This window comes from Zootermopsis nevadensis, unplaced genomic scaffold (genome assembly GCF_977971745.1).
Source record: "Zootermopsis nevadensis isolate Lab colony 2312 unplaced genomic scaffold, Znev_1.0 Znev_ptg000039l, whole genome shotgun sequence".
In the NCBI taxonomy this organism is placed as follows: Eukaryota; Metazoa; Arthropoda; class Insecta; order Blattodea; family Termopsidae; genus Zootermopsis; species Zootermopsis nevadensis.
In genome coordinates this window covers 632,134-655,948 of record NW_028259171.1, presented here as the reverse complement: position 1 = coordinate 655,948, position 23,815 = coordinate 632,134, and the positions used below count along the sequence as shown (strand labels likewise).

The 23,815-nt window shown below is 39.5% G+C and overlaps 1 protein-coding gene across 1 annotated transcript in view; it reads left to right on the top strand.

Annotated features, from left to right (window-relative positions):
* Positions 1–23,815, top strand: part of LOC147871782 (uncharacterized) — a 119,733-nt gene that overhangs the window by 30,163 nt on the left and 65,755 nt on the right. The gene's annotated exons all lie outside the window — the stretch shown is intronic.

Below are 23,815 nucleotides of genomic sequence, written 5' to 3'. Positions count from 1 at the left end.
GCATCTCGTTTCTGAACAAGCACTGCCACGCGGCTGTCGAAAATCATCACGAACGTTTTAGACAGAAAGGGTCAGAACGAAATTGCAGTTGAATTTGCACGATGTGGTTCATGGGTGCCTACATAATCGCGTTTACGTAAACCTACAACAACTAAATCAAACGTAAAAATTCATAGCAAAGACGTATCAATTATCTAAGTCTGTGCAACTTAAGATCATATCGCGTGGCGCCATACTTGCCCGCAGCGGTAAAAGTTATCGCAACCAGAAAATTGATTGAAACATAAGAAGAACGTCTTCCATACTCGTATCTTCTTTTCATCAGAAAATAAATAAATCAATAATAGAAGAAAAGTGTATATACCGTAGTTGCGACAAAAATCCACTTTCCGAATTTCGAACCAAGTACCTTAAAGTGATCAGCAGACTTATGTACACTCACACACACCACAAGTGGAAAACGTCGACTCAGCGTAATGAGTCCTCGGCATTAATCCCCATTAATAACATTTGCGGATTATTGTATAATACCCAGAACACAAAATAATACGAACATTAAACAAATATACATCTGATACAGCGCTATTAGTCACATTTAAGAACCTTTTTTTAATCCATACACCACTCATGCTTATTATAATAACCCCTGAGGTTTGTCAGAGTATTTGGTTCAATTATAATCTTTGATTTCGACATATGAATTTTACAGTAGCCTATCAGTTTACACAACGATTATCACATAATTACGAGCAGGGAGATAACCAGCACCAGGAATCAATAAACTCTGAGGATTAACACAGAAAAGCCCTTGTTATGGCTTCCGCAGACACCTCACAGATCGAAAACTGAGCAATCACCTTCCACATGTCGGAGTAAGCTTTTTAGAGACACACATTTATAATTGACAGAGTTTGTTCTTCAAGAAATTGGTCGTGGGTATTCGCTTCTGAGCCTCCTTCGTATTCTTTGCGGCAAGGTCGCCTGACGTAGCAAGCCCCAGCTCAGGTGATAAAAAGTAGCGATGCTTTCAGCAGTTCGTTTGGACTCAAATCTTTCAAGATATCAGCTTAAAGCTTGTAGCAGTCGGAGCACATTCCATTCGGGTGATTAAGTGCCGAAACAAGTTGACAAACACGTGACCGTCAGCCAATTACGTCTGGACGCAGACAGGACCGAGCACTGATTTGAAGAATTCCAACCGAAAAAATTCCTTACTGTCCACTCCACCAACGGCACATTGTGATTTAAGCCCTTCTTGAGAAGCTAATGGTCGCTCAGGTAGCCAAGTTATTTCTCAACTTGTAAGGAACACAAAATTTCATTATTTTATTCTCTAGGGATCGCCGCTGGACCCCACCTTGACATAGGCAAACGAAACACCACATCGCTACATTCCACTTCCGTTAAAATAATTTTTTATTATCAAATATTTAAACGTGTCAAATTTTATGTTTCGCGTGTTCTGAATTTGCGGACTCTCCCCGTAAATTGTTACTTGTGTACGTAATTAATTTTCCGTGGATTTAATGTGGTGCGCTGCTGAGTAATTCCTTTAATGGTCAAACGGCTTGTTAGGCCTACTAACTTAGCAAAATCCGATTAGTAGATCTAATTAAATAGCCGTCTTAACCGTGCTTGTAGTCAAACCAACGTGTATGATCCTACCTTGCTTAATTAACTGTTTCATAAACTGGAAGCGAGATTTCCCTTCCGCACGGGATTTACAAGTTTATTCGTAGTCAGTAAAGCATTGTGCAACCAAATACAATATTCATCAGTTAAAAGATGAATCCTATGGTTGCGGCGTCCTGGCTGACAGACAGACAGACACTATTGTCTCTTCAGCGTGGCCGCAAGACGACTATATTGCTATCAATACGAATTTCTTGTAAGACACTCATTCGCGGTTCGATTCACAGTAACTGTAACTTGTTTTTCAAAATAATATCTTGATTCCAAGAAACGAGAGTGCAGATATTCCTTTTCCTTATTTTTTATTCTTTCTACAAGAAATATCTCTTGATTATTGGACGATAAATAAATGAATACAACGCAATTCTTCTTACTCATAAAAAAAACGTTTAAATCGTGATTTGGAGCCTCGACTGACTCAAGACGCATTTAGTATTCACGAAATACAGACTGATCTTTACGTCTCTTTGTGTCTAAACTGGTCCACCCAAACCTTTATCTTTCTCCACACAACTTAATTTTCTTTAGATGAGATGATATTGTTGCGTCATATTGTGATGATTATAATTGTTTATTTTAACCGTCTAATCACAATAAAATATTTTATTAAATATTAAAATATTATTACTATAATTAACATTTAATATTTAAAATATATTAAAATATATATACAATTAAACAATTAATTTTCTTTGTTTTATGAAATGTTCTCTACACATCTTCCTTCACGTATATACACGAATACGTATAAACATGTGCGTAGGCCTACAGTCACACAATTTATTTTCCCATTTTAATAGCGGATTCGATCGATCCACACACAAATTTGCGACAAATTGTGCATTTGTTAGTAAATCACAATTAAAATTTTGTTGTCTCGAAGGCTTTGAGTATCTCACGGCGTTGATTAAAAAGATGGATGCCTTCTGGGTTGTAGCGGCTTGTAGTCAGGTTAATGTTCACCAACTTTTCAGTGGTCCTCGCCCCTTCCATCAGGAAAACGTCACTAAACTTCCCTTTCGCCCAGGAAATAGAAAGGAAGGAATGTTATTAAAAACAAAGTTGCATCTGGCAGAACGGAAGTATCAATTATTAAATTTTCGGAAAATTAATATAATCCCGCGCTTATATATCACGTCCTTCACTCCTGACGACTTAAAAGTGTTTTGTGTGAAACAGACTGCGTAAATCAAACGCATGAACGTGTGTCTACCTCGAAAAACCTTACACGAAATTACGACTAGGTTACTTCAGATAAAAACCTTAACACGCTTACATTCGGATTAGTGTCAATCTTCTGTGCCCACAACAGTCTTCACACAACTCAGTCTCTGTGCGTGTGTGGATGAAAGGAGGGTTAGCGAGACTTCGTTACGACAACCCGGACTCTTCGATCACCACCAGCTTCTACGGAAGGCGGTAGTCAATTATCGGCAATGCGGGTGGCTTACATTCTGGCGTTCTCCTCCCGAGCATGGGTACAGCTCCCCATAGACCTTATTGTTACCAAAACTGACAAACTGTCCGACATGATTCATGATCCAATATACCAGGTTCGATGAACATCGCTTGTTCGCTTGACTAGATTCAGCCATCGCTGTAACCACAGGCCAACGGAGGAGTTTAACAAATGCGTCCTTAAACGTTACGTACTGTTTAACAAATTATACGGAAGACTGCTTAAAAATTATAAATACGACACCCTTGTGGGATCTTGCACCGTGTAGTACTGTAAAAGATTACCAACGCCGTGAACCGACGTAAATATAAACACGACAAACAATTATCTTTTCTTTAACTGTGAAACTGATATTATTTCAAGAAGTAATTTTTAGACCAATAACACGCCTATACCGCCACGGTGGTCTAGCGGTCAGAACACTAGCCATGTAATCCTGGGGTCTCGGGTTCGAATTTATAACTTGTGTTGGGCAAGGCCGTGGTCTAGGCAACACGGAGATTTCCACCGTGGCATCCCAACAATTACTCCATTCACACACACAGAAGAAGGCAATGGCAAACCACTTCTGGATCATCTGCCAAGAACGTATATGAACAGGTCCCAGTCCGAGAAGAGAAAAGGATGGAAGGATCCTGTTCATATGGACCTGTCGTCAGACAGAACACTAAATAAAAAATAACACGCCTATGCGCTGCTCACTAATTTACATCCAGACACAGTCGTTATTTTTCAAATAACTGCAAATCTTTTGAGAGGGTAAAAACTAGGGCCACATTATCTTATAAGTAGTTGTTTTGGTATCCCTGCCTTCACTCAACAAAACAAAAAAAGAAACGAATTGTGATGACTTCAGCGTCCAAGTGCTGTAGTGGGGGTGACGTGTATCGTGAACAGCGTTGCCAAATTAAACATACAACTTTTACCTAATTCATTTATGACCTGGAATGTTTGTCTTCATGTCCTCGACGCTGTAGGAGTTGCAGAGGTCGGATAGACACGTACATGAACGCTTACGATGTAACACGTTGTCTGTTCCTGTGCTGGCTTTAGGTTATGTTATTGGGAAAACATCAGACAGGAGAGATAGTACAAAGTCGACCGCACTGCTTAAAATTGGGTCATGACGCTAAGAGTCGTCACTTATTAAATACGAAGAATGATTCTGTCATGATTTTTCATGGAGATGATTTTTATTTTTAATTTTGTGCTTTGTATTTTGAGATTAAAACACATTCAGAGACCCGAAATCTTCGAAAAAGTCTCCCTGTAGGAAAATTTAAGAATAAAATAAGGTACAACACACAATTATCTTTCTTTAAACAGTTCTTTGAAAGTCAAGGGTCAGACGTCGAAACCATTCTGTTAGAAAACATTTTGAGCGAGTCGTACGTACTTACATTTAGACAAAATTCTAAAACGATATATAACTGTGGTATCTACGTGATTAATTGCTTATACTAGAGGCACAAAATTAATATCGACATATACACGTCGAGCGAAACAGTCACTTCAATATGAACCAGTGGTTCAGTATCGGCGCACATACCTGAAAAGAGAAATATTCTTTAAACAAGAAAACTGGTGCCAACTCACTCATTACTTTAATACACTGATATATTCAATTCAATTTAAAGTACAATACTAAAATGAATATTCGAGTAAAAGTGCGTAAGTATGGAGATTCTATTCATGTGGCTTGGCGACTAAGTCCTGTAATGAGCTTTGACGAAATTATAACGAAAATTTGTGGTATATAACATGCGGGGAAAGTCTTGACAAGCTCAGTAACTATTAGATTCTCCGGAACAATTCCTTCCCAGTGTTAGTCATTAACTTATTCAACAAATTAAATTATTTGGTATTCCGTCAAATCACAATATATTTAAAATAAGATAATTAAAATAATTAAAATATCATTCTTTGTTCCATATCGAATAATCGATTTACAGTTGGAACAGTTACAACATGTTTCGGTTTTATTAAACCATCATCAGGTGTAAAGTTATATTAAATTTAAAATTAAATTAAATTTTTTACAATTTTTTCGTAGTGTAGTTTTGGAGGTCGTGTGCAGATATGTTCATATAATTGATCAACTTTATATGAAAATATCTGCACACGACCTCCAAAACTACACTACGAAAAAATTGTAAAAAATTTAATTTAATTTTAAATTTAATATAATTTTACACCTGATGATGGTTTAATAAAACCGAAACATGTTGTAACTGTTCCAACTGTAAATCGATTATTCGATATGGAACAAAGAATGATATTTTGATTAATTATCTTATTTTAAATATATTGTGATTTGACGGAATACCAAATAATTTAATTTTAATTCAATAAATCACAATATGACCCAACTACACTATTTTATATTCAACAAAGTTTATCTGAATCGTCCCACTTAAAAAAACTCTTTTCGGGCTATCAGCCTTGTCAGATGGTTAAAACTCACCGCGTGTCAGCTATCATCTCTGTGATGTCACCAAAGATTTAGATGATTTTAACCTCCTCACAACCCCGCCATGAATTTAAGAGATTGCTTTTCAGAGTTGTGTTCGTAGAAAGCTTACGCGGTGCCAGACAGAGACATCAGCACGGAGCCAAGGCAAGACAGGCCCACAGCACTCTCAAATGTTCCTCCTTAAAGATTGTTAAGGAGACGGAGAAAAAGTGGTCATGGATGAGTCAGACCGATGATGTATGGACCAGGGGTCGCACGCCCCGGCACACGCGCCACAAAAGCTACTGGTGGTCACTCGCTTCGACGTTCCCTTCTCGAATTTTGGTACAAGCTTTCTGTTGTGACTGGCATTTCTTTCGAAAATTCATCTTCGGTCCGTCATTGGAATGAAAATTTATTGCGTTAAGTATACCACGGCCAATCCTTCACGTCTGTCAGTTTCTTTGTTCGCAATGCAACGCACAAGACATTTACTTCAAAATCCAACAGCCTCTAAAAATTACATCAGCACCATCAAGCGATTTAGAACTTTACCAACTCGAAGACTGATCGCCCTAACCATTTCCCCTTTCTCACAGCAAACCTCAGGTCCCCTCCCCCCCTTCTCATCACTTTTTCTCACACGGTCTCTCACTCAGTCCATGGGTAGTTAAATATTTCTTTCATAACCTCCTTCTTCCTCAGGAACTCCATCGGAGAACCTCCCCTTTAATAAGCGGCTCATAATCCATTCCTCACTCACTTCTACCCTGAATATGAAGCTGATACGTTCCTCTCAAACGTTGGTAATCTCCAAAACGATATTTCCACCGCCGTGTAAACGTGAAATCTCAGGCTGTAATGCGGTGATCGCCATTTCTGTTTCGTAACACTGAGATATCAGGATTATCTCGGCGGGCACCGGACGTAGTGAATCTTTCACTGTGTGTTATTCCCTGGACAATGGATTCATCAGGGTCAAATCACGAAGGAACTTTGTCTTTACGGAGCATCAGCCAATTTCTAATGTCACTTAAGTCGCTGTGCAGCGTAGGAGAAATCAGGACGATGTCATGAAGTCAGAGTCAGAAAATAGCGGTCTGTACCTGCGGATAACAGGTCATATGTTATTTAAGGATGCTGCATTAACTTCAGCAATTATTAAGGCGTCCAGTGATATCAGAGGACGGTGACGTACGTGGAACGTAAAGGCTCAGCAAAGTCGCCATCTATTTAAAGGTATTTACGTAGATTTAACTCGACGAAAAACCATTTTACTTCTGCAATACCAAATTCCAGCAAAACAATACAATAAAAACTCAAGACGATAAACGAGACATGAAATTAAATTGGTAGCGACCCATCGCTGAAGACTGCATTTCAGCTGTAAGACTGTGTAAAGTGTAACTATTAAAGCAATCCGCATAACTTTTACTTGGAACGTACTTCAGAATAGCAGACCCCAAGCATCTGGGAGACCGGGAATGAACCAAAGGTCACAATTCTTTCACAGACTCTTGGTCTTATCCCTCTGCTCAGAGATGATCTGCGAGCAGAATTAGGGTCCTTGCGAATTCTGACGTGCTCGCTCACTACTTAAAATTTCAATTATTCCTGAGCGATTCGCGCACAATTTCTACTTAGATTCGTTTTTTTTTTAAAACTCACTTCAACGTAACATCATAAAACACATTTTGATGAAACACGTCGCTAATTTAACATTCCATTAATTTTAAATCTCAAGACGTTACGAAAGGAAATTATCATTAAAAGATGAATAAATTATACGAAGATAAAAAGAGAATTTTAAGAATCGCTGAACAGTCGATGTTGAATTTCACGTGCTTCAATTATCAGAATTATTTGTGGAACGTTCTCATTTTATCCTTCATTGTTCTTTATTTTTTTTTAAATGGAACACGAAGTGCTTTCTAATGCACCTCATCCATTATACAAAATTCTTTAATCTTTCCTTATATTGTCCTGTGCGTTACATGCCACGTACCGACAGTTACAATTAACAACATTGCTATCGGATGCAGTTCAGAACAAATTAAATAAACATTTTATGAATTCTATTGCTTTTCTCTTTTGTCAAAAACAATTATAATAAGTATAATATTCCCCACATCTAACACAGATGTCGTAAGTACAAACAAATATCATGCAGTTATATTCTGGCTACCAAAAATAATCAAAACAAGAGTAATTTGTGCATTTATGTAAGAATATTAAAATAAACAGAAGGCATATTGAATAATAATTTAATATGAAGACAGAGTATTTCTTGTCGAAGTTGGTATTCCGTGCAGTACCAACCCGTGGACTGATAGGTGAATTATAATAACGTTTCAGAGGAACCTCATCTTAAAAATCTGTATGCAGTCTGCAACTCCGACTATCTTACCTACAAATCCATAGGGGGGTCTACCCAGAAGATCAACATGCTTATTATCACCGCCGTGAGTACGTAAAAACTCAGATAATATTTTAGCTGCAGATACCAACTGTACACTACGATCCAAATGTCTACCCTCGTAGGTGATGTGATATAACACACTGCATTATACAAAGCGAATGACTAACATCGTAAATATTCTTGGATTCAATGTCACTTAAATAAAGCCTCAGACACTCCAGTCAAGTTGTTTGAATGCAAATCGCTTGACAAATATGACGCTGTGTTTCAAACACGTTTAAAATCTAACGAAATGACGCATTACTTACTTCTGATTACGTCATTTCAGATTACCTGAATGTGAGCATGAGCTTGGGTTCCAGCTGCTGAAATTCAAGCCATCTGACTAGTCGGAACGAGCCTTCATCCGAACACAGTTTTCGCATCCTCACACCATGCAACGCATATTCCAGGAACCACACCAAGAGATCAGGACAAATCATCCTACACAACGCAGTGACGTGAAGTGAACGCTGTATTTAAGCCGGGCTACCAGGTTAGGGTTCCCGGCCATTAGTCTGTTGTCCCGAAACATATCACAATAACTTTCTCCCACATCTGCCACAATCTATCATCGAGTCACGACGTAACTCTAGGTGATACGGCGTCGTTAAAAAGGCAAAGTGTCCAGAAAGGAACGGCAAAAACAAAATAACTAAAAAACAGAGAGGAATATCGAAAGATAGTCAGAGGAGAACTAAGGAGGATAATCAAATGGAATAGGAGAGGAAGAACGCATGAGAATGAGAGGAATAGTTAAATAACGAGGGTGTCGACAGAAGAGGAAAGGTGACAGGAACCACGAAAGAAATTGAGACAGAGGAAAAGAAGGAAAAAAAGTTGCAAAAAAGAGGAAATTAAAAAAGTTAAATGTTTTCCATTCGGTTAACTTCTGTTCAGACGGAATATGTACAGGCCTATCAGGACGCGTAATATGACAGCTTCTTTTAACCTAACCTAACCTAACCTAACCTAACCGTAACCTAACCTTAACCTAACCTAACCTTAACCTAACCTAACCTTAACCTAACCTAACCTTAACCTAACCTAACCTTAACCTAACCTTAACCTAACCTAACCTAATCTACGGGATAGAGACAATAGGCGCAGACGCAAGCCCTGAAGATGGCATTCTTCGACTCAGGTCGGATCTAGATAAGAACATAATTACGTGAGCTTAATCGGTTTCGGACACGCATCCAATGCCTCGACTTCAGAAATATTTTCGGGCATGTATGCCCGCCCAATTCAATTTTAAAACCGAAAAATAAGGTTAACCTTATAAGTGAATTCTGTCGCTAGACCTAAAGATAATTTTACCGCGTATCATCGGAAGTTTGTAAATTTATCTACCATTGGGACATGTGCCGAGGACCGAAGCCAAGTTCTGTAAGACCACGGAAAACCAATCAGCGCGCTACGTTTAGTCCGTCCTGTGTTTTTCATCGTTTCGCCACGGAAATAAGCAAAGTCCAGTTTCTCATTCGGCCCCGCCAATCGTCTGTCATCAATGACCTTGAAGCGTTATCTCACTTGCCTCCGACGTGTGATGAGAGGCACGCGAAGGTCAACTCCGTGCGGGCGACAGAGTCTCGTTTGAAACGCAAATATTCGCTTAGTCACGAACGCCAACACCCGTAACGCTTAGCAAAGTACACTTCCGCGTTCACAAGAACCGAACACCGGTCCAGACGAAAGAAACCAAAAACCCGAAACTCTGGTTTTAAAGTACGTCTTAATGAAGACTGCTGTCTTCTGGGTTATCGCCCTGGTGATGGCGGCAGCGAGGACCTCTGACACGTCGGTAAACTTCTACCACTCTGTACGGCGCCACAACTCAGAAGACCGCCATCTTCAACCTCAGATCCTACACACATTTTAAAGCTTCCTACACGTCTACACTGATGTCTTCCACGTGGGGTTTAGTCTTCAGATTCTGCGATTCTACTGAGGAATTTCAACTTTCGTCGACCTGAACCGCGTTCATATTTCTTACTGACTAAATATTCTTTAACACACTTTATACTTGTCGCAAAATATCTCCGAGCTTATGTGACCGCCACAAACACACGCATTGTCGTCCACCGGACCGGGGTACGGGGGAAATAACAAATGATAGTGCATGAGGCTACCATCACACCCTACACTTCACCCACATCCCTCTTACTGTGATTCATCTTACGCTCGCAGATATTTTGCGTCAGTTATAAATTGAAGAGGAAATATTACACTTGGGCCCGGAGTGATACCATCGTAGAAAATTGTGCGTGGGCTGCACAATTGACCCCGGGGGGGCTCGTGAGGCATGAAGCTTTAGATCCTATCTATGGACATGCTTAAGAGAGGTAATGGTCGACCTTCGGTAGCTGAAGTGAGCAAAACAGGGCGATGTGTGGCCAATTCCAAGGCACTTATGGGTCGAGATAGAACGATGGGATGACGAATGTGTTCTCCAGAAAGGTTAGCTGTGCCTACAGGCCTCCATTAAGGGCATGCGTGCTGAAGGTCAGAACTCGGTGGCGTGGGTTACCTTCCAGTTTTAACGATGATGTTTCAGGTAAGGATGACAGGCGCTTAACATAGATCGAAATTTGCATGAGAACAACCGTTCAGGACATGACGCAATATTGCGCCTACGTGTAGAGACGCAGAGGTGAAACTTTCGTGCCGTCTTCAAAAAGAGTCAGGAAATTAAAACAAATTACCCGACTCTTGCCAGCCTAATCTAACATATTTCTCAAAAAGAATCCAGTGAGGTAGAGTGTATCATTGTGACCATAAAGTCCACACGTCGTGAGAATTTATAGGTTCAGGTACCCTAAACCCCGAACAAGATAAAACCCACTATGTACAGAATTTCGCAATGAATAACCGACATTCACATACACAGAGCAGTTAATTACATTCGATTTAAGAGAAGGTAAAGTTCAGCATCAATGCGTCTCACCAATCTCATACGACACGTTTAATATAAAATTACACGAGAAAATTGAAATGCATTACCCGATAAGTTTCCCGCCCGTTGTGTCATTATCAGGCAAAGCTACGTCACTTACTTTTTATTTAGTGTTCTGTCTGAGGACAGGTCCATATGAACAGGATCCTTCCATCCTTTTCTCGGACTGGGACCTGTTCATATACGTTCTTGGCAGATGATCCAGAAGTGGTTTGCCATTGCCTTCTTCTGTGTGTGAATGGAGTAATTGTTGGGATGCCACGGAGGAAAACTCCGTGTTGCCTAGACCACGGCCTCGCCCAACACAAGTTATAAATTCAGGCACCGCCGGGAATCGAACCCGAGACCCCAAGGATTACAAGGCCAGCGTTCTAACCGCTATTCTACAACTTACTACAGCCATTAAAAGTTCACAAAATTGCATTTCTGTCTCAAGAATGCATCTCATATTAGAATCCGGACAGGCAGTTTGAATCTAAATGAAAATTAAGAAACGTGGTTTTATTTAATATCTTCAACACATTAGTAGTAGTAGTAGCAGTGATAGTAGTAAATTAAAATAGAACGTCTAGATGCGGTGTTTGAGAGGCTGACTCCTCTCTCGCGTTCATTTCATTCATTAATATATCCATTTATGCAGACCGTCTACCATGACTGGCTTCTCGTGGTTTTCCCCGGTCCCTCCAGGTAAATGCCGGGATAGTATCTCAGATTAGATCATGACCACTTCCTTCCACATCCTTTCCAATTCATTATTCACTACCCCCCCCCCCCTCATTATTGAGCTACTAACAACCGTCTTTAAATATAATATCTTCTGAAGCGGCTTAAAAAGGTCACCTCCTTTCTAGTTTATGCCCGCGGCTTCTGCATACTCGGACCTGCATTTTGCTTCCGACAGCCGGAATCAATTACCATCTCCTGTCGGATGTTTTCAAAGAATTCAGCATGACGCGAATAAACGCCATGGTTTACGGACATGAAAATCACGTGGATAAATAAAATATTCTAATTGAATTTTGAATTTCTGAATCACAAGAAAAATAAATTGCTTTCTCGATTCTACATTGGAACTGCTGTCTTACGCCACCCAAATTCTAAAGAGTTTTAAAGAAATGTGGTCACACCATTCAGTCATTTACGTTGTAAAACAATACATTTCCATTAAATCCTATATTCGACATACAATCCACCAGGAAAATAGTATATTTTGTATAAACACCAAAAATCTCACACAAAAATTACATCAAAAGCCTTCAAAATAAATTTATTTCTATATTAGTAATTAGTTCATAGTAACAGTAATAAATTATACCAACTTTAATATCGGTGTAATAAAGAGACGTTCATTCAATGGCACCTGTTAATAATTAAATAGCCTATATTGGCATAATAATGCTTTCTGCATCAGTAGCATCTGAAACATTGCAATTAAATACTTCATCCCTGAATCACGAGAAAACACCCACAGTAAAATATATCATTGTATATGCACAACTGTAATTAGCGTGTCTCTACGAATAAATATGTTTCCTACAGGTCAACATCGCTCTTTCTGTTTTAGCCCACGGGTTTGGGGGAATATGGATCGGTTGGGAGGATACGTGGCTTTGATCAATCACGTAGAGGCAATTTGGGTACCCCGCCTCCATATATGATGCATACAGCTGCTATTTTAACTACTGCCTACTCTACATACCACACAGGTCCCTCTCCGGCTGGAAGGCAGCGTTTAAGTTCAGTCTGGCCGTGTTCCAAATGCCACTGACAAGTTTCTGCCATTCTGCAACACGCTACGAATTCAAATTTATTTCAAGACGCCGATAACCTTAAGTCTACTTGCATTTCAGAAGTAAGACCGGGGTCGTCGTAGAGTTAGATCAGATTTCGTGCTGAAGTAACCGTTTTAATGCTACGAAGCTCATCCGGATAATATTTCAGAATTCATGTTCTTACGTTCTTGCAGAAGGAGATCGATATATAAATTCGACTTTCGATATTAAGCCGCGTCGGTTGTTGAAAGTTTTCAAACATTCCAGCTGCCAAAACATTGTAAAACCTTAAACAATTTACGGAACTTATCTCCGGAAGACAGAGAGTAGTGGATACCAAGTTATACATTTCATAATTTCATTTCTACTTACAAAAAAAAAAACAACAAAACGCATTTCTTCCCACCACAAGCACCAACTGTTTAACCCTTCGAAACCGAAGATCGTCTAAATAATATTTAAGAACTCAGGCCGTACCGCGAAGAAAACACAACTCTTCACCATTTTGGGAATCACGCGAAAACAAGTATTTGTTGAGTGTTAAACCAGATGGTAGATGCATAATTACCGCTGTCCTTCAAAGGTTTAACCAAGAGCGTCTTTGGGAGCCCTGCAATTCCAGGTGAAGACCGTCTGTCTCCCTGAATCAGTGGCGCAAACTGCACGATGGCATCTCATGAAAGCAGACCACAGCTAATGACCTCCCTATTACGCTACTAAGCCTTCCTCTTGGTTGCTACGTCAGTTCGCTGATTTTACGGCAAAAGCCTTCGTCCTCGTCGGCCGTGTCCCTAAATACTGAACCGGAGTAACTAAATACAACACAGAACTTCTTCAGAAGCTAAAAGTCTCTCAGGTACTCAAGAAATTACCTGCCGTTCACCCCCAGATATAATTTCTCTTCAACTTTGTACCCCCAAAGTTGTTGATGTATAATTCAAGTTATACATAGCATATAATCTACATTTAAAATAAATTAAATAAATTACATTACTGATTATTCAGTGTTTATCATAAAATAATATATATATTTTTTAAATTTCACGTATCCCCTAAGATGTCTTCGCGTACCCCCGGGGGTACGCCTACCCCAGGTTGAATACCACTGGTGTAGGGGAACCCGGGGTACGTTATCACCAATTTCGTATTTGATTATTTTGCCTAATGATATATTGATTTCGTGATGAACGTTAATCACACATCCTTTTTGGGCACTTAAATCGACATAATTACATTTTAATAGGATTACGGGAGTAACATTATAAAAACTGTATAAATGTTGCAAACAGCCCGGATTTGGGGGGCGAGTTGCAAAACACAGCGGGACGCTCCGAAACGCTTAGATCCAAGTGATCGCGACATCTCGTGTCGTGTCGTAAACAAGCAAAATGTGAACACAGTTGATATTTCATACATTGCACTCAGTCCTCACCTGTCTTGTACCGTTCTAGCACAAACTGAACACCAAAAGAACTTTCTACGTTCGTTTTAAGAGCGTAAAAAGAGTTTTAATATCTTCTCGGTCTCTAGTTGCTGATTTCTGTTTAAACGAACAACCGGAGAAAAGTCTTAATCGAACGCTGAGTTCATTTCATCAAATGCAAATTACAGCAGGCCTATGACGTTATAAGCTGAGAAGAGAGAGAGACAGAGAGAGAGAGAGAGAGATGACGCAGTGTGTCAAAAGAGACTACGGTTAATATGTCCATGTACACAAGTCTGCATATTAAGTCAGTACAAGGCATTCAGGTACATGTTTCTCCTTCAGACCTGATGTTAATTTGTGTTCAGAAAACACAGTTTACAGTTCTGTCTAAAGGTAAATTATGTTGTTGTGGTAAGCGAAATCAGATTTAATTAGATATCCTTGTGTACAGACGGCTATAAACGGGAAACACCGTTTCAAGTTTAAAAACCTGCGCACTGTGACGTCATGCAGATAGTTTGGATGCTAGATGGCACCGGAGGGGGAGGGGGAGGAACATTGTCAGCGAACCCCCAGCGGAATTATATTAGGACTCTCAGCATAACCCCAGTTTATTCACAGAAAATTAATCCCAAACGTCAATTTGATTACACATCTGATGTTCGTATGTAAAATATTTAACGAATATCAGAAGTGAAAACTAATTAGTTGTTTCTTTTTTCGAAAATCTATCGAAATAAAAATATTCTGGAAAGACAGCTTCAAGCCAAAAATTGTTCACAAAGAAATTAATAAGTTTAAATTCCAGAAACATTTCCTATCATTATGTCCAGAATCGCTTGTTTCCAAAGACTGGAATACAACAGACTCAGTTTACCTTTCGTCCGTTTGGGCATGGAACTGACTCACAAATTAATACAAATTAAGGACGCTTGATGGAAGGATACTGAGTACAGGACGTAATACAAAGACGGGAGAGGCTGCACAAATCGAAGTTTCTTTGCAGTTTGTAGTATTCCCGGTTTACACGGCGGTGAGTCTGAATATGGCTACCTCATAGCCCCAATGACGAAGGCAGCAAGGACCTCTGAAACGTCGGTACACTTCTACCAGACTACACGGCGCAAAAAAAACAAGAAGGTAGCCATTTTCAGACCCACCGCCTTGAAAACATCAAATCCTACAAATATATGATTTGGTTTCTTACTTTCTGTGTTGAGTCCAAATTGATGTGTAAGTCTTCTAAATATAAACAAAGACATAACGTCGTATTTGAAATATTTTTGAGCCAAAAAAAGGCTTGTATCTTCAGTACTGATAAAATATTATTTTGCCAATGAATACAACGATCAAGCGGTCTGTTTGTTTCATCGTTTATTATATCTTCTGGGAGCTCTATGCGTCACCAGAATTGTTTATAATAAGAGGACAGACGAAATAAACCTCCAGCTCCATTTTGTGTTAATGTTTATTCCTCTCTGTCTTGTATTTTTATTTTGAAATTGGCACGTCTTACAGTGTAGATGCAACACGACACATGAATTAATCTTTGAACACTTAATCATACAAATCATTACGGACTAGGTATTATAATAGGACAAGGCTTTTACTGTACATAAAACGTTTAAACGTTTATCTGACAGACGTAAAATAAGTAAACCTGAGATAAATTTGGTATCAAATATCGCATTCTGGAATCTTCCGGTTCGAATATCAGCTAAAAATGTACAATTCAAAGTGGAACTTCACTCTAATTCCAAAATCGTTGCAGCAAACTAAATCAGAGTATCTTTAATTAGGTAACGAGTTATCTACCACATATGTCACTGTGCAACACTCTAAATCAGTCTTATTATGTCCCAATCGCTGCCATAATAGGCTCTTCACGTGACCAACTGGCACGAATCCGTAAATATAATCGAATTTCCAGTCACTTTATCTAAGAGATCCTAGTTTCCCATCTTTCTATTGTCTCCTTGTACGTAAAACGGATTTATCGTAGTAAACTGATTACCTTCTCAGTTCTGAGCCTCGTGTGTCTGCGTGTAGTGGCTCACAATGCCAGGTACAACCACCAGTCTCATCGCTGTAATCATTATCATCTGTTCGTACTGCACACACGTAACATGATGATAATTTAAGACAGTTTAGGTAATAAGGAGAGCTCTGGTAACGTTCACAATGACACGCCTTAACCATTTGCTGGAGGCTGTGTGTTATGAGAGGGTGGGGGAGTTTGCGAAACTCCATTCCGTCATCAGGGAAGTACGCAATGATGTTGCAGACTGAAATCTTATCTGGGACTCTTCATTAAACGCAACACCGAATTCTCACGTGACATTGAAGGTCTGGCTTTTCGACAGCCCAAAGGGGAACACGTGTTCTAACACCTCCTTAACTTTGCAATTCACAGGTTAATAATGTTCCTCATTACAAGCTGTTGCATTTCAAAATCAGACGATACACATCATAAGAAATATGCATAGAGATGGTTACTTACTGGCTTATTGCACAGTGTAGACTATCGCCCTGATGTTCAAGCGCTTCTGAAACGTCGGTAAACTTGTACTAAACTAGACTATACGGCACAACTATCATCTTTATACGCGTCGCCTTTAGAACCTGACATTTCACTAACAAATGTAAGTGCTTACTGAATTTACTGAACATTTTCAGTCCGGAAAAAATGCTGTACTAATGAGGATTTTTGATACCCCTGAAAAGGATCTCTAGTACCCCCAAGGAAATGTTTCAAGACAAGCACTTTCATAACCCATCCCATTCTAACCAAACTTAATCGGATTAATCGAAACCAGTCTCTGAATTTTGCGGACAAAACACAAATGAAAATGGATTGAAATAAAGTTAAACTAAGAAAAAGTTTACTGAAACGAGGATTAACAGATAAATTATCCCTTAATTTGATTATGTGAGCCATTACAACGAGAATAGCTTTGAAACAAACTAATTTTGTCTTTCATTACAGGTAATTCAATACGGGTAAAAAAATTATAAAACATGGAGACAACAATAATTTCTGTATATATTTAGGATTTGAGGTTTTCGTGGCGATGAGTCTGAAGATTTCTGTCTTCTGGCTCGTTGCACCGCGTAGACTGGTAGAAGTTTACACAACGTTGGAAGATGGAGGCAGCAAGGACCTCTGAAACGTCGGGAAAACTTCTACCAGGCTACACGGCGCAACAACCCAGAAAATTCATGTCAGTGCATAAAGACGTTTCCGTGTTTGAGAACTTGTGGTGATAACTGCAGGAGGTATTGCTTCCCTGGATACGCGTTTCGCTTTTTGATCTAATTCATGGCAGTGGAAGAGGGAAAAAAAACAAAGGAAGGGAAGTATTGGTGTGCTTCCGTAAGGCTCTTCAGTCAACTTCTAAGGGAACTGAACAAACATCGATAAATTGCGAGAGCAGATGCTGGCATCTCTCAGAAGAAACTACGTAGCTCGCAGGTCGGAAGGCAAGTTATGAAGTTGACCAATATTCAATGAGGAGTTATCTTCATGAACGAATAAAGGGAACTTTGCATAAACAGGGATCAGAGAAATGTATTTTCAAGAAAGCTTAAGCTCGCGATCGTTTGCACGTGAAACTACCCTTCTAAATGCTATCCCTTCAGTCAACTTTATAAAGCAACCTATGGAGTTGATAAAGCGCCGTACAATAAACAAGTTAACACGATACAAATATCGGAGATTAAATGTTCGATCGCCGGAGAAAATCTCGATTATGTTCTTCCGGGTTGTCACGTCATGCATTTATCGTGAAGATGGAGACCTCGACACTACTTCGCATTCGGGAGATCCCCGGGTTTAAACCTCGGCCCGGAATCCAAATATCCTCAATGGGGTCTTTCGTGTATTTCCTCAGTCCCACCAGGGAAATTCCGGAATAAAACCTTAAATCTGGCCACGACCGCTTCCTTCCACATCCTTTCCAATTCATTACACACTGCCATCCTCTCATTCGACGCCACATAATCTGAGGTACTGAAAAAAGCTTTGTTAAATAAACCATAAGTAGATAACTTTCTCGGAAAGATTGGTAACCACCTAAAAGACTACGTAATATCACAACCCAGGAGACCACCGCCCTCTGTACAAATGTTTTACCGTGTGTGGCATGAGAATCACGTGTTATGAAGTAATTTCTAGGAGATTTTCTGATTTTTCTTCTCTGACAACTTCCTGAACTAATTTACCTTCAAAAATTCACTGCACTAAGCACTTACGGTCCTCACTCAAATGCAAACTTGATATGATTAAATAATATTATGACACAATTATGTGCTTAGATAAGGGTTTAAACGAGACGGCTATGGCTAATTTCTGCGTAGCGTCCCAGAACACACCTCGACAGACCGGGTGGGGGGGGGGGAATGAGGAAAATTCCCTCAGAACATGACGGGCACTAACGGGACTTCCTGAATAACGGGCTTCGGGTACATTAGAACGGTTGTACGGTCGATTATCTGTCTATAAATAAGCCCATGTCGAGAATCAAAGGCAGGATGTATACATGTAAATCGCGGGGTTGTTTTGAGTTACCAGACATGACACTGGAATATAAGTGTTAGATTTCGATTCGCTTCGCCCCTATGGAACTGCTGAGTTAAGTGGCTGCCAGCTTGTCAGGGTGTCCCTCTCGGTCACCACGTCCACACCAGAACTGTGACAGGCCCTCTGCCCTCAGGCAAAGCTGATGGAACGTGAAATCCTACTATCGCAGAAGCCTGAACACGATCCACCCCCACGCCTACAATTTCTACACGTTCGGTTTTACCTTGCGATTTACTATTTTACTTCTGAGGACGTCTATGGAAGTCCACCGGAATATTTAATATTCATAGCTGGATTTTATAAAACAGCGGCAGATTTTGCTGTGAGCCTACTCCAAGGAAATCGAGTTATGCATTTACTGAGTTGAGTTCTCTGCACAAAACTGTATGTCCGACGATCACCGGGATTTTGCTGACCGACGTCTGATATGCAATCTAGTATCGCCCTAGAGACGTATACAAACATTACCCCTATAACGAAAAACCTACCCCACCCTTCCCAGTACTCAGACATATCTTACAAATTTTTATTATTTAATTTTGCATCTAATTTCATACAAGTATTCTCCAGTATTTCTTAATTTGAAAACCTTGATACATTTACAATGTCTTGCAAGTTATACGCACAAAAATTTCCGTGGGTTAAGAAGAATCAGGGCTGCCACCATCAACATCAATTCTATAGAGCATAGTATTCAGTGGTATATATAATTAAATCGTTCTGGGCTGCCAACTGTGCGGAAAAGTACAATATTTGTGCTGATACTGTCACAATCGGTGATGCGTTACTTGTGAATGCTTTCGCAAGATTTCACAGAGAAGTCGAAACATTTCTGCCGCTATTACTGTTTATTATAAATACCCTGATGAAACTAACTTACGAACACAGTGCAATCTTCAGAGCGATATACAGAATGTCCCAGAAAGATATATAAAAATACAATATGGAATATTAATCCCGATATTGATTTCACCGCTGTCAAATGTACCACGAAGCTAACGGTGTCCATTTTAATTAACTGAGTGCCAATGCTGACGTATGTAATGATTTACTTCATTAATGCGTATATATCTTTATGGGACATACTGTATCTGTTCATATATAGGCTCGCCCATATTACATCTGAGAGTAAGTTTAGACGCTAAATAGCCGACCCCCCCCCCCCCCCCATTTTGACATTCAAATCTACCCGCGGCATTAACATTCATGCTCAGAGCTGAAGTTCAAAGGATATTCTACGATTAAACACACGTGATACTCTGTTTCCCACTAAGTGAGATCTAAGGCTTTATATTTTTTTACGTGCGATAAGTTTAATGATGTAAAACTTGCAGTTATGTACCAATACTCCTCAGCGGATCTTTTGAATGCCAGAACTCACCCACAATAACTTCCTGAAAGCATCATACGTAGTTCATGCCGTTATTCAAAGGTGTGGGATACGCCACGGACTAATACACGACCGGAGCATATAAGTAGCGAAGGAAAGATTAATAATTGACTTTCGGCTTGATAAATATTCGTTCATCTTGAAACAGTGAAGTAGAGTTTTTATTTAGAGTAGTATACACCGAGCCAGAAGTAGCCTCCATGAAGGAATCGATTACAGGACCTCGTGGACGCATGCAAAACCATCGAAAAGGTTAATTTCTTTCTGCATACTCTGTAGTTTGTTCCGGGGTCTGAGGTTTTCATAGTGATGAAGATTGTAGTGACGTTTTCCGGGTTGTGACAACTTACGACTAAAATTTTGGATGAACGCGTAGCCTCAGTCTTGTTGGTAACCACACAAAAGACCACAGGTTGAAGATGAAGACAGTACGTTCTTCCAAAACGTTCGTAACAAACTAGAAGACCTCGTGGCAGATAAACACATGCCAAAACATCTTCCTCTGGAAACAAAAGTCGTAAAAGTTAAGTTATTTCTGTTTGCGATGCCATTAAAGATGGCAGGCAAGATAATGGAAATCTGGACGTACGTTCTCCATTGAAACATGACAGAACCGCATTACTACACTTCACGATGAACAAGACCTCTTAGCATAACGACTTTTATCTCTCACAAAAGAGCTCGCGACACCGTAGGACTGGAAAAGGTAACCGACGCTGATAATCAATATCGACGCACAAAGCAACAGTGTTGACTGACGACATGCGTTCATAGTTTCTCAAACGTCAAGCACAGTTCCGCTAATATAATAAATTTCCATCATGACGACGCGACCCGATATATCACCAAAGAATACAGATATTAATTTACATATAAATGCGGAGAATGAGAAGAAACTCTCTTTGATGAAGATTCAAATATGTATTCATACGTTTATGCAACATAAACCCTTTCAAGTTTACTAACCGATTCCTTACGTCAAAAATACATTTCCTAAGATGATTGCATTCTGGGTTGCAGCATCCTGTCCTCCGGTAGTTTACCAAAGAGTCAGGGGTCCTAGTACCTCAATCATACGGGCGATAATTACTAATGACAGAAGCAGCAAGGTACTCTGAAACGTCGGCAAACTTTTACCAGAATACATGGCGCTACAACCCAAAAGACAGCCATCCCACATTACAATACCTATTATAATGCATAGCTTATAGGCTAACATTTTATTAATTTTAAGAAATGCGTATTAGATATAATTTTACATATGAGTTACGAAGTAATTAAAAGTTTATACAGCTGATGAATATCGACACAACGTATAATTTAAATTCGTACAAAGGGAAAGACGTTGCCCTATTTGTAACCAGGATACAGACATTGATGTAATTACATAATTTAGAAGTCATTTACATGCAAAATTAATATTCTTTCCTGCAGATAGTAATTTCAGAATACTATAGAAAACAACGCCATGAATAACAGAGATAAGAATAAGATACGAGAAGTGGTATTGGTCTATTCTAGGCAAAGCGAAACTCAAAGAACCTATCGATATTTCTGAGACCCTAAAAGAATGCCACAAACCACGACCGTAGCTTTCCGGAACTCAGGGAGACAAAGATCTTGATTTTCTGACTCTCGTAGTTTTGTTAACGTCACAGAATCAAGGAGTTTACGATGTCGATGTGAAGGAAATTCACGAGGGTGCATGAGCTCCACTCATATTCAGGTGTATTTAGAAGTAATTTATGACAGAAGGAAAATAAATACAAAATATTAAACTGACACAAAGGCAGGCCATTCTGTATTTTATCTAGAGTTTCATTTTATTTTGGACAGAATCATGTTTAGATAACTGAGCAGTTCCTACGTCATGATACAGCGAAGTGAAAAGTACTCTCTTGGGTTCGTTGGATGCAACTAATCACTAACCGTGGACAACGGCGCTATTTGTTAGGGGATAAACAATGAACGCCCCGGGAATGAACAGCAGGAGATAAGCAGGAAACAACTAAAAACTGTAAAAATTAATCGTATGTCCACAGAACACTGACAATGATGCATATCGCACCCACATGCAAATAATTTACAAAGGTTAATCTGTTAGCGTTGGGGGTCGCAAGAAGTTCTTAACAAATCGCATACGTCAAATTTTTCCAAACTGTCGGCAATACAAAACTTCCAGCTTCAGTACATATCACCAATTTACTTATATTCCATAGGATACATAAATCTGTACGCGGTAACATAAAAAAAATTATATCGAGGTAGATTTTTCCTCTTAAAATAATAAGAATAAATGCGAAATTCATGATCTGCATGTTATGTTATGTTCTCGGAGCAGCTGTACTAAAAATCCTTTTACACGAACACATCTATTAGACGTTCAACAGTAACAGATATAAACACGAGGCATCGCACCAGAGGTTATAATCGCCTTACCTTATACGTATCGCAGTTTTTCATTACTGAGCTACTTAAAAATGCACTTAAGTCTCCAGCGCCGAATGACAGGGCTTTTTTGAAGGACAATTTGGAAGGCTGTGCATAAACACATTTCAAACAACGCGTAACTTGGTAGACACTGTATATTTTGCAACAAGACTTCAAGTAAAGCAAAAACTTCTATAATAAATTGCCTATACGACTATAATGTCTATTATCTTACGATTAGTAATGATATTTCAACAGCTGATAATCGGCGTTCGCAGAATATGTACACATACGCGATATAAGAAATGTTAATGTCTGAAGGTTGACGGACGTGTTCTATTAACTTGCACCAACTTTGAATGTAACTATTTCCAGAGACCCGCACAATACATACACGTAGATAATGCTCTGTCTTGACGTACTAAATGATTTGGAAGAAAGCCAAACTGACGCGGAAGGGGAAAAAGCTGATTTCCCGAGCAGCAAATGGGCCAGAAGTTTCTTCAGATAACGGAGAGCACTTCCCTTTTTCGCAGGCGGAGGATGAAGACTGGCATTTTTAAGACCCTGGCGTCTTCACCGAGTGGAGTACGCCTTCTCCACCACGTAATTTCGTGAACGACAGGACGGAATTTTGAACATAACCATTTTCTAAGATATACATGCGTTTGACACATGATTAATCGTTCTCTCTTTCATGTTCGGTTCAATTGTGAACGCCGGAGATGGTTAAGAAATGTGTTATTATGCGCGTAAGTACCAGGACTCAAGATTTTTTTTTTATGGAAGAATTTTATATAATTAATCACAGTCTTCCAGTTCGTAAAGTAAATTCAGTGAGTATGCATCTATGAAGAGTTCATTTAGTAATCTGCTAGGGGTTCTTAAGTATTTATCCATCTACCGTGTACGTCACACAAACCTGTTCCATAATTTAGACCTCAACGTTATAACTCCCAAACGTCATACGAGTACAGCAGTCCTTGAGAACCATTCGTTCAGCTACTCAGATATTACGTTGCCCCTTACAAGACCGTAAAGTCCATTACAGTGTTTAACATACAGCAAATGACCCTTAACATAAGCCAGACGAATCCATTTCAGAACCTCCCAGCACACTGCACGATGCGCTCTCAGACGGCCTCCAAATATGAACAACCGACAATGGGACGTCCTCAAGAATGTTTGGAAGGAACTAGTG